Here is a 9,408-nt window from a genome sequence, read left to right on the forward strand (position 1 = left end):
CCGGTCCCTGTGGATATGCTGTTCCATTAAGGCGTTTCCACGTTAACTGAAATTCAGGATGACTAGCCTATCAACCTATGCTTCCACACGAGCTAATAATTAGAACTAATCTATACTATAATTTTTAAAGTGAGTAGATGTTTCATCTAAATTTTTTATTTGGTCCATCTTATGTCATTAACAGGTGGACCTTAGTCCAACTCGTATGCGAGTTGGACCACAGCCCTCCATTCACGACTCGATCATGTAGATCCCTATACAAAATAATGTACAGACACCTGTACGTATCCGGTAATACCAACTTTGTCCTTAGCAATGCACGTGTATGTTTACCTATATAAAATAAAGTTTATAACTAATAATTATAATTGTCTATATTTCCCTCTTTCATCTATTAAATATTCTAACAAGTGCTCTAAAATACATATTTATCATTATCTAGTTGCAATAGATTTTATTTTGTATCACACCTCCATGTATGTTTGATATATTTAATTGGACCATTTGTTTGGGACCTAGTATTCTTATCTTTTCCATCATACTTGAATATACGATAACACATATCGTGGGTAGTGTTTTATATAAATAATAACATACATATTATATTAATAAGTATAGAAATAGTAATTTGGAATTTTGTATTGGCATACTTTAATATTTTATTTTAACTATATAATTTAGAGTTTAGATTTAGGAGTTATTTTAACTTTTAATAATGACATAATTGGATAATTTATATGCAAATTAGGGGGTTATTTGCAATTTTTATAATGACATAGGTGGGTAATTTACATAAAGATTAGGGGGTTGCTTTAGATTTTTTTATAATGGCAGGGGTGGGTAATTTAGATACATGTTTAGGGTGCCACTTTATTCTATTTTCATCATGGCAGATATGGGTTTTAATTTATTAGGTGTCATAAGATCAAATGACTATTATAATTAGAGTTGTCAGATTGATGACCGGATGTTTCTGATATTCGTGAGAATTTCTAGGATTTCTCTATTTTTGTAGAGTATCCATCTAGAATCCTCGATGGTTTCGTGTGGAAGCTTTGAAAAGAGCCTCCAAAGTTAGTAATAGTAAGATAACTAGGATCGATACCCTGTGTATGGCTTGCACTTGAAGTGGTAAACGGCTCACTTTATCCTGAAGCCGAAGCAGAGGAGAACGAGCAAGAAAGCGCCATTGCCTCGCACGTTGCCGGTCACCACAACATGGACACGCCCGGCGATGGACCGCCTCACCAGAGACTACACGGACCCCTTACTTACCGACCAACCTGACACCAGCAGGCAGTCTGCAGCGGTGCAGCCACGCCGTCCCTTCAGCCCGCTCGTCAAACGTCGTCGCCACCGCCGCCGCCGCCTACTTCCCCGTCCTCTCCACCACTCAGAGCACGCACGGTGAGACGGAACGCCACGGTGACTGGCCAGGCGCACTGCAGAACGGCATACTGGCCGGATGGAGACCACGGTTGTGCTTCCACCAGTCGGCACCTGCATCCACCACGGCGGCACGCCTGGTGTGGACGCCATGGTTCACCTTATCACCGATAGATTTCCGATAATTCCGATATTTCTGTTTTACCGGTGAGCACCGATAGAATTAGTTTATCATCTAAAAATATCATTGTTTTAAATTTAACACTCCATTCGACTAACCCACAAGTTTGTGCACATACTTTTTACCCACTATAACGAGTAAAAAGAGCATGTAACCATCTTTTAATCCTAATCCATTCATTTGCTTTTATTCCACCATCCAATTCTTCATATTCTAGTGAGAACCGACGTAGCAGACATGTCTCCCTACCGGCTATTTCCTTTCATTTTTCTACGTTATTATGTATAGTTTTTTAGGCTAGATGGTTTGAAAAAAAAATCTAAGTTCATTTCTACACAAAATGAGAGTTTTTTCTCTAAATTTTGTCCGAAAAAATTTCTCTATCACCGATAGAATTCCGATATATCCGATATTCCTGTTTATCACCAACTTCCGATATTTTTAATTTATCGGACGCCGCCGCGTTCTCGTCAACCTGACGCTCCCGCACACCTTTGTCACCGCTCGTCCATTGTGACCGCGCCACGGACTTGTGCATCTACCATGACACCACATCGGACTTAGACGTGGCACATGTGCGACGGGACGCCATGGCGGCCGCCCACTTGCAGCACCCATTGCGCGCGCGGAACGGAGGGGGCAGCTAGAAGCTGCGGCGCTTGGGTGCCGACGCAGGCGGCGGCGGGTGCCTCGCCGGCGCTCCTAACGCTTACCCAGACCATTCTCCCCTTCTTGGCCTCGCCGGCGGGCTCACGGCTCGCCAGTGGGCGGCCTTGCCGCCGGAGACGGCAACCAGGGGCCGGACGGTACCCCAATTACCGTCCGGGGGTGGACGGTATTTCATTTACCGTCCACCCCCTGGGCAGCCGATGGCCGTTCGATCCGCAGCGGACGGTCCGGATGCACCCGATTCGGACTCCAGCGAACCCAACGGGGCTGCCCCCTGGTCGAGTCGTCGTCCCGCGGTGCTGCCTCGCCGGCCTCCGGCGAGCGGCGAGCCGGTGTGGGTTCGATCCAGCCTGAAAATCGCGGTTGTTCCGGGCAAATCGGATTGATTGATCTTCCCTCTGCAGACCCTCCTGGAGCGTTGTTCGTTTGCATGCTGCCGCCATGGCAGGCTAACCATCGCCGCACCCCCGGTCGACACCTACATCCACGGATCCACCACGGCGCCACGTCCGGCGGGGATGCCGCCGCGTTCTCTTCAACCTGAAGGCTGAAGCTATGCTTCGCCTCTGACCTCATTGCAGCACGTCAGCACGTGCACGCCCGGCGGCGCGACGGCCCGCCACAGCCACGGGCACACACCCTCCTTCCAAGAAATTAAACCTGACACCAGCAGGCTGCCGCCGCGGCGCCGCAGCGTCGGCCCGCTCGTCCAACGTCGCTGCGCCTCCGAGTTTTGCATCCACCGCGGTGCCATGTCGGGACACCATGGCGCCCGGCCACTTGCAGCCACCATCTTTCACGCGGAATGGGGCAGCCAGCCCAGAAGCTGCGGTGCTTGGTGCTGGGTGCCCACGCAGGCGGCGGCGGGTGCCTTGCCGGCCCTCCTAGCAGGCTTTCAGCCCGCCGCCGCAGGCTCTCACCTTGCCGGTCTGTACTCATTCAGGTTGAGAAGCCAATATATTGTGTATGTTGCACAGATTTCTACGTGGAATTTGAGTTAGGAGAAACGTACAATGAACTATTAGTTTTCTTAGCAATGATTCATCATAAATGTATATTGGGGTCGTAAAATTGAAATTTGAAGTTGTAGATATGTACCATGAGCCATTACACGGTTTTATAGAAATATTGAGACTTCGCGAAGATTTACAGCCACCAATGTTGGTTCTACTACACGGTTTCATTGTTGGAAAATGTAGTGAGCCAATTAGACACTAGCCAGACTAGCGCATGCCATGGAAAAAAATTTACATTGGCTTGTATATTAGCTTCATTCTATTAGAAAATGCCAGTAATAGATGAACTCTGTTCCGCACCTCCATTTTCTTTCCCCTCACTACTAGAAAACGGGCCTTGGGCACCGGCTGAGAAAGGCCAAAGGCACTGGTTTCCCAACCAGTGCCCCGCAACCGCGACCATTGGCCTCTACTTAAGACACCGGGTTTTTCAACCGGTGCCTTAGGCCTTCATTGGTACCAGTTGGAAATACCAGCCGGTACCAAAGAGGCTGCTACGCTGACGTAAGGTGGCAGCCCCTTTAGTACCGGTTGGTATTTCCAACCGGTACCAATGACATTTTCCCTTTTTTTCCCAAATCCAGTTTTGTTTGTTATATTTATTACTGTTTATTCTTTTATAATTGCTAAACACACTCAAGCTCTATAGTACTCTACGTTCATTGGTTGTTCGTGTTCGTTTTCAGAGAATATTTGAAACTAACTAAAAGTGAAATGCGAGCATATAATTAAGCTAATTACATGAACTAATATATTTACAAATTTACAAACATCAAGGCATAATGTTTAAAAATATTTACAAATGTACAAGTCATGTTAGCCGTCCAACTACTAGTCCCCTCAGGATGTCGATGAAAGTCCTCTATCAATGTGACCGTCGTGGTAGAACTCGCCTCTAAGATCCAAGATCTCGTTCAAAATGAATCCGGCGAGCTGCTCGCACACGGCGTTGATCCGATCAGTAGAGTAACATTCATCCCCCATTTGAGACATCTATCATTTAGGAAAAAAACATTAACATTCTGTGCGTTAGTACAATTATGAAAATATACTAGTGAACGGTTTGGACGTACTCTCGTTTCTTCATCAGTAGCCTTCCCGCATGGAGTCATGATGTGCAAGTAGTCGCATACGTAGTACCCGCACCAATCAGTTCCTTGTTGTTGTTGTCTCACACACTTAAGGAGAAACAAATAAATTACTCAATTTAGAACAATTTGGGATTATATACTTAACTAGACAAATCTTTATAAATGACCATACCGGATAATCCATGTTAATGTTCAGTTCGGGCCTCCATTGACCACGTCCTTTGTTATTTTTCACAAATTTTTTCCAAACCCTACGTTCAAAGTTAAGTTTGATATTCAGAAATTGTTATTAACAGAAAAAAGATTTGATTGTGCAAACTGAACTTACCTGTTCAAGGGGTCTATGATATGTTGGATTGTGGAATATGGATTTCTCATTGAGTCAAAGACTATAAGATTGCCGGTCTCTACGGAAAGTATGAGTAAAATCCAATGATAACTGCAGATATAGATAGGATATATACATAACTGTATTAGACAACTTAGTATTTATTTAGTAATATAACAGAGGTTTGAGTCGATCAAGGCTTACCCAAAGTTGTATGGTATGAATATATAGGATTTGTAACTTTGCCTAGTCAACGAATCGTACATGTTTTCGCACGTTTCCTTGTAACTTTCGTTGATCAATTTCTGGTTGACTAGCAAAGGAGACATGAAACCGATCTGATGGTGCCATCCATGTTTTCGGCTTCTTTGAATCTCCTGTCTAAACGATGCAATACAAATTTTATAATGCACACATATAATTATGTTCTTGTTAACAAAAAGTATTAATGTAGAGGTAAGTGATACTTACAAAACCCAAATGGTGATGATAGAGGTGTCGAGGGCTTGTCGATGGTAAATGTGATATAAATTTTGGAAGTACACCCAGAAGTCGTCCTCCCCGCGGAAGAAATCATGGTCACGATACTTGACTCCAAACATTTTCCCTTCGTCTTTCGCCATTTGCAGGTACCATCTATGCAAATTGAACATCTGCGTGCCTAGACTTTTCTCCTCTTCTTCAGTGACAAACGGTGTTCCATGCTGGAATGGAGTAATAGTGCGACTGACAGGGATTTTTGCCTCCACATGCCCCGTTGCCTCCTCTAGCGTTAATCCAATTTTAGAAAGAAATATTGCGGCCTGTAGGTCTGCCTGGAGTTGTACGTCCGTCGGGTGTAGGAGTGGCAACCCTGGCACCCGGAGGGGCTCGAGTTCTTTTTGTTGTGTGCCAAGCTGAGGAATGGTCTTGCCACATTTTTTCTTCAGATTTCTCACCTTGTGTGCCTTTGTCAGAGTACGATCATAGTCCGAGGGTAAGCTTTTCGGTTTTGGTGGGTTGTCTAGGTTTGCGAGAAGCTTTTTCCCTAGTTCTAGAGGTACCTTTTCCCTCGGCGGGGGGACTTTAGGCTTCAATTGTTCTTTTATATATCGAGCAGTCTCCTCTTCCAACTCCTCAGTGGTTTTCTCGTAGGTGAATTGTCTTTCGACCGTTTTCTGCTTCTTCTTTGAGGGTCCAGCCGCTGGTAGGGATGCTATCTTTTTCTTTCCCTTTTCTAGTGTAGGAGGAGTTGGAGTACTCGTGGCCCTTTGCGCCGGCGGAGATGGTGGTGAAGGAGGTGGTAGTGGGGACGGCAATGAGGTAGGCCGCGGAGACGGGCGATCGGTCTGCACGGGAGCCGTTGTGCTTGCTGTAAGTTTGATGTCGGCCTTGCGCCATAGAACTACCCCGTGTAGTGCGTCTCCCAATGTCTTCTCTCCATCCCCTCCAATGAAGTCGAGCTCAAGATCCTCATTGTTTCCAACTATCTGCTCGACTGTGACGGAGGTGTAGCCAGGAGGTATCGGCCTTCCATGAATTGTAGTAGAATGATTCAGGGGCAGGGCTGACCCGTATGCGACATGAATGGATATATTTCTTGCTCGCACATGAAGCTCGCACGGTGTCGGCATGGTGACATCATCCACTGGATACCTCTGGTCATCTACCGCCGTTGGCTCAATCTGGGGTTGCTGTTCCGCTTGTACGTCGGGCGCCGCCGTGGATGCACAGCTGCTGCGTCGCTGAGAGGCCGGGCTTATCACAACATCCGGGTGCGACCCAGCAGTGCCCATTTGGCTCAGAGCTAGCTGCACCGCCTCATTGACCCTGGCGTCCATCTGAGATTCCAAGGACGTAACCTTCTCGTTCATCTTTTCTTCTATGGCACGAAGTTTCTCTTCCTGTTCGGCTTTGCTCTTTCGGTGAGTCTTGTAAGAGGGATCTCCGGCCCAAGCAACTTTCCATGGGACCACGCCGATGCCGCGGGCTCGTCCAGGGTGTTCCGGATTCTTTAATGCCCTTGTCAGCTCATCATTCTCCCTTTGAGGATGGAATGTTCCTTGTTGAGTCTCATCTATTGCAACGACTAGATCGCGGGACACTTCTTGCATATGCTCGGGCACGACCAAACTTCCATCCAACTGGTTTAGTGTCACGCCATTAGCAAATAACCACCACTTGGATCTATCCGGCCAATCCCAAGTCGTCGGCCTGATGCCTCTATCTATAAGGTCCTGCTCCATCTTCTGCCATTTTTTAACTGACTTCTTGTACCCGCCAGCCCCAAGGTGGTGGCTGTACTTCTTATTTGTAGCATTCACCTTGGCTTGTTCGGATTTTTTTGGGCTTCCTCTGATAGTTTGTATTGTTTGAACTCCTCCCAGTATGGTTTAACCTGAGGAAGATCGTCCCAGTTCGGCTCTTTATCCTTCTTGATGTAATTGGTGTACAACTTCTTCTTGAAAGTTACAAAGGCAAGGGCCATCTTTCTCAAGGCACATTTCTTCACAAGTTCTTGGTCAACTCCTTCAGAAAGAGTGAACATATCCTTGAGTTCTGCCCATAGCATTTCCTTCTGATGTGCAGGCACGGCGTGTTGCTGTTCTTCGGGTTTGGTCGTTTTCCATAGTCTTGTGGTGATCGGAATTCTTGCACGAACAATAACCCCACATTGATTGACAAATTTTGTGCTAGCATCCTCTGGAGCACTTGGACAGCCCTCTGCGTCCCCTTCTCTGACGACCTGTCTTCCCTCCATTTTCTTGGTTGGCCGGCGTCTCCCTTTTGACTGGCTCAACGAAGTCGATGCGGAGGTCGACTAAATTACAGAAAAGATATGTTAATCGTAAAACTAATCTACCAAAGTCACAATGCATATAGTTTTTAGATTCATACTGGAACATGCTGCTGTTGATTGGGCGGCGGCGCAAAGTCATCATCTTCTTCATCGGCATCTCCAGACATATTCAGGAATGAATCAGCTGTCCGAGCATCTTCTTCAGCGATTGGCTGGGTGGTGTTAGCCCTCGTATCTTTGTTTATTACGTCCAACATGTATTGCCCGGCAGCCTGCTCATCACCGAAGGGGTCCATCCTTAACTGAAACCGTAAATATGTGTTAGAGTATGTGTCCATCCTTAAATGAAGTAGGAGATCCTTAAATATGTGTTTAAGAGAGAGTGTGTGTGTATGTTAGAGGGACAGAGAAAGAGAGAGAGTTAGTGAGTGTGTGTCTGTGTGTGTCTATGTGTGTTAGTGTGAGTGTGTGTGTTAGAGTGTATTAGACAGTGTGTGTGTGTGTCGTGGAATGGGGTCGAGGAACGGGGTTGCGAGTTAGAGAGCGAATACGAAATTACTCATCGTCGTTACTCGTCATCGTTACTCATCGTCGTTACACGTATGAGTTACATGAAAACAGCAACCAAAACTATGCTAGAACTATTCTACGCGTTACAACGATCGCGTGGACATAAAGAACGCCTAAACCGGAGCTATAACGCGAAAACTAGGCTTAAAACAAGATCTAGGGCTTAACTGTAAGAAAAACAGAGTTTCTGGGGGTTTTCTGTAAAAACCGAGGACCTAAACATAAATAACGCATAGATCTAGGGTCTAACTCGCAAAACTACAAGGGCTGGACGGCGGGTTCTATTACTGGAAAGTTCAGGGCGGTCCGTGCAAGATTTTGGGCTGAACTGCAAATACTTTTGAATAGGACAGGAGCGCGGGTTGATACTCAGAAAGTGCAGGGGCTCTTTAGCAAAACGTCCAGGCCGAAGGGGTACGCGCGGATTTGATCCGTTGGATCACGATCCCGCGGCTCAGATTAGATCCGGATGTGATCTAATCTCGTCCGTGGGCTGACGATCGGGCGGCTGGGATCGACTGGGCGCGCGGGGCGGCGGCGGGGCTCGCCGGCGGCCTTCAATCGCGGCGGAGCGCGGCCAGAGTTGTTCGAACTCAGCGTTTCCGTGGTGAATCGAGCTGGGGTTTGGGTCGGGAAGGGACTACGCGACATGCGTTGTCCACTTGAGGCCTTTGCGGGCCTCGGGGAGGTCCGTGGCGGCGTGTGCTACGACGGCGATGGCCCTGCGCGGCGGGGTTCGCCGGCGCGTGGCGTGCAGGCTGCTGGGGTGCGCTACGGGCTAAAGCAATCTAGCGTAAAAGCATGGCGGGGACTAGAGGGTGCTCATCGAGGCTTGAAACAGTCGGGGGCGTGACGCAGCAGGGTTGGCGGCGAGCTCCGGCGGCGAGGATGGTGCGGAGCTCGGGGAAGGGGCGCTGCAGGGCTTGCTCCAGGCCTCCGGTCTCCTCGAATCGATGCGGTGTGTTGCTGCGGATGTGTACAAGGGGTCAGCTTGGCCGGGGGATCGCCAGCGGCGAGTAATCGCGGCGGCGCATAGAACTCACCGGCGCGGAGTTCCGGGGAAAATCCCGTGCGCGGTGCTCGTGGACGGGTCGATCCAGGGGTCCTCCGGGCCTCTGGACTCCACGGGGAACTTCGGGATCGAGCTGCGAAGCCGGTGGAGGGGTCAGGGAGGTCGGCGGTGCGCGCGCGGAGATGGAGGGCGGCGGCGGTCGACCGGAGGAATGGAGCAGTGGAGAATTGGGAGGAAGAAGGCAACGGGTTTATACCCCTGGCCAAAGGTACCGGGTCAAAAATTCAGCCGGTACCTATGTAGGCCTTAGGTACCGGTTCTCCGCACACCCGGTGCCTTAGGGCCCAACGGGCAGGAAATGAAAAGCCCCTATGGT

This window comes from Panicum virgatum, chromosome 2N (assembly GCF_016808335.1).
Source record: "Panicum virgatum strain AP13 chromosome 2N, P.virgatum_v5, whole genome shotgun sequence".
Taxonomy (NCBI): domain Eukaryota; kingdom Viridiplantae; phylum Streptophyta; class Magnoliopsida; order Poales; family Poaceae; genus Panicum; species Panicum virgatum.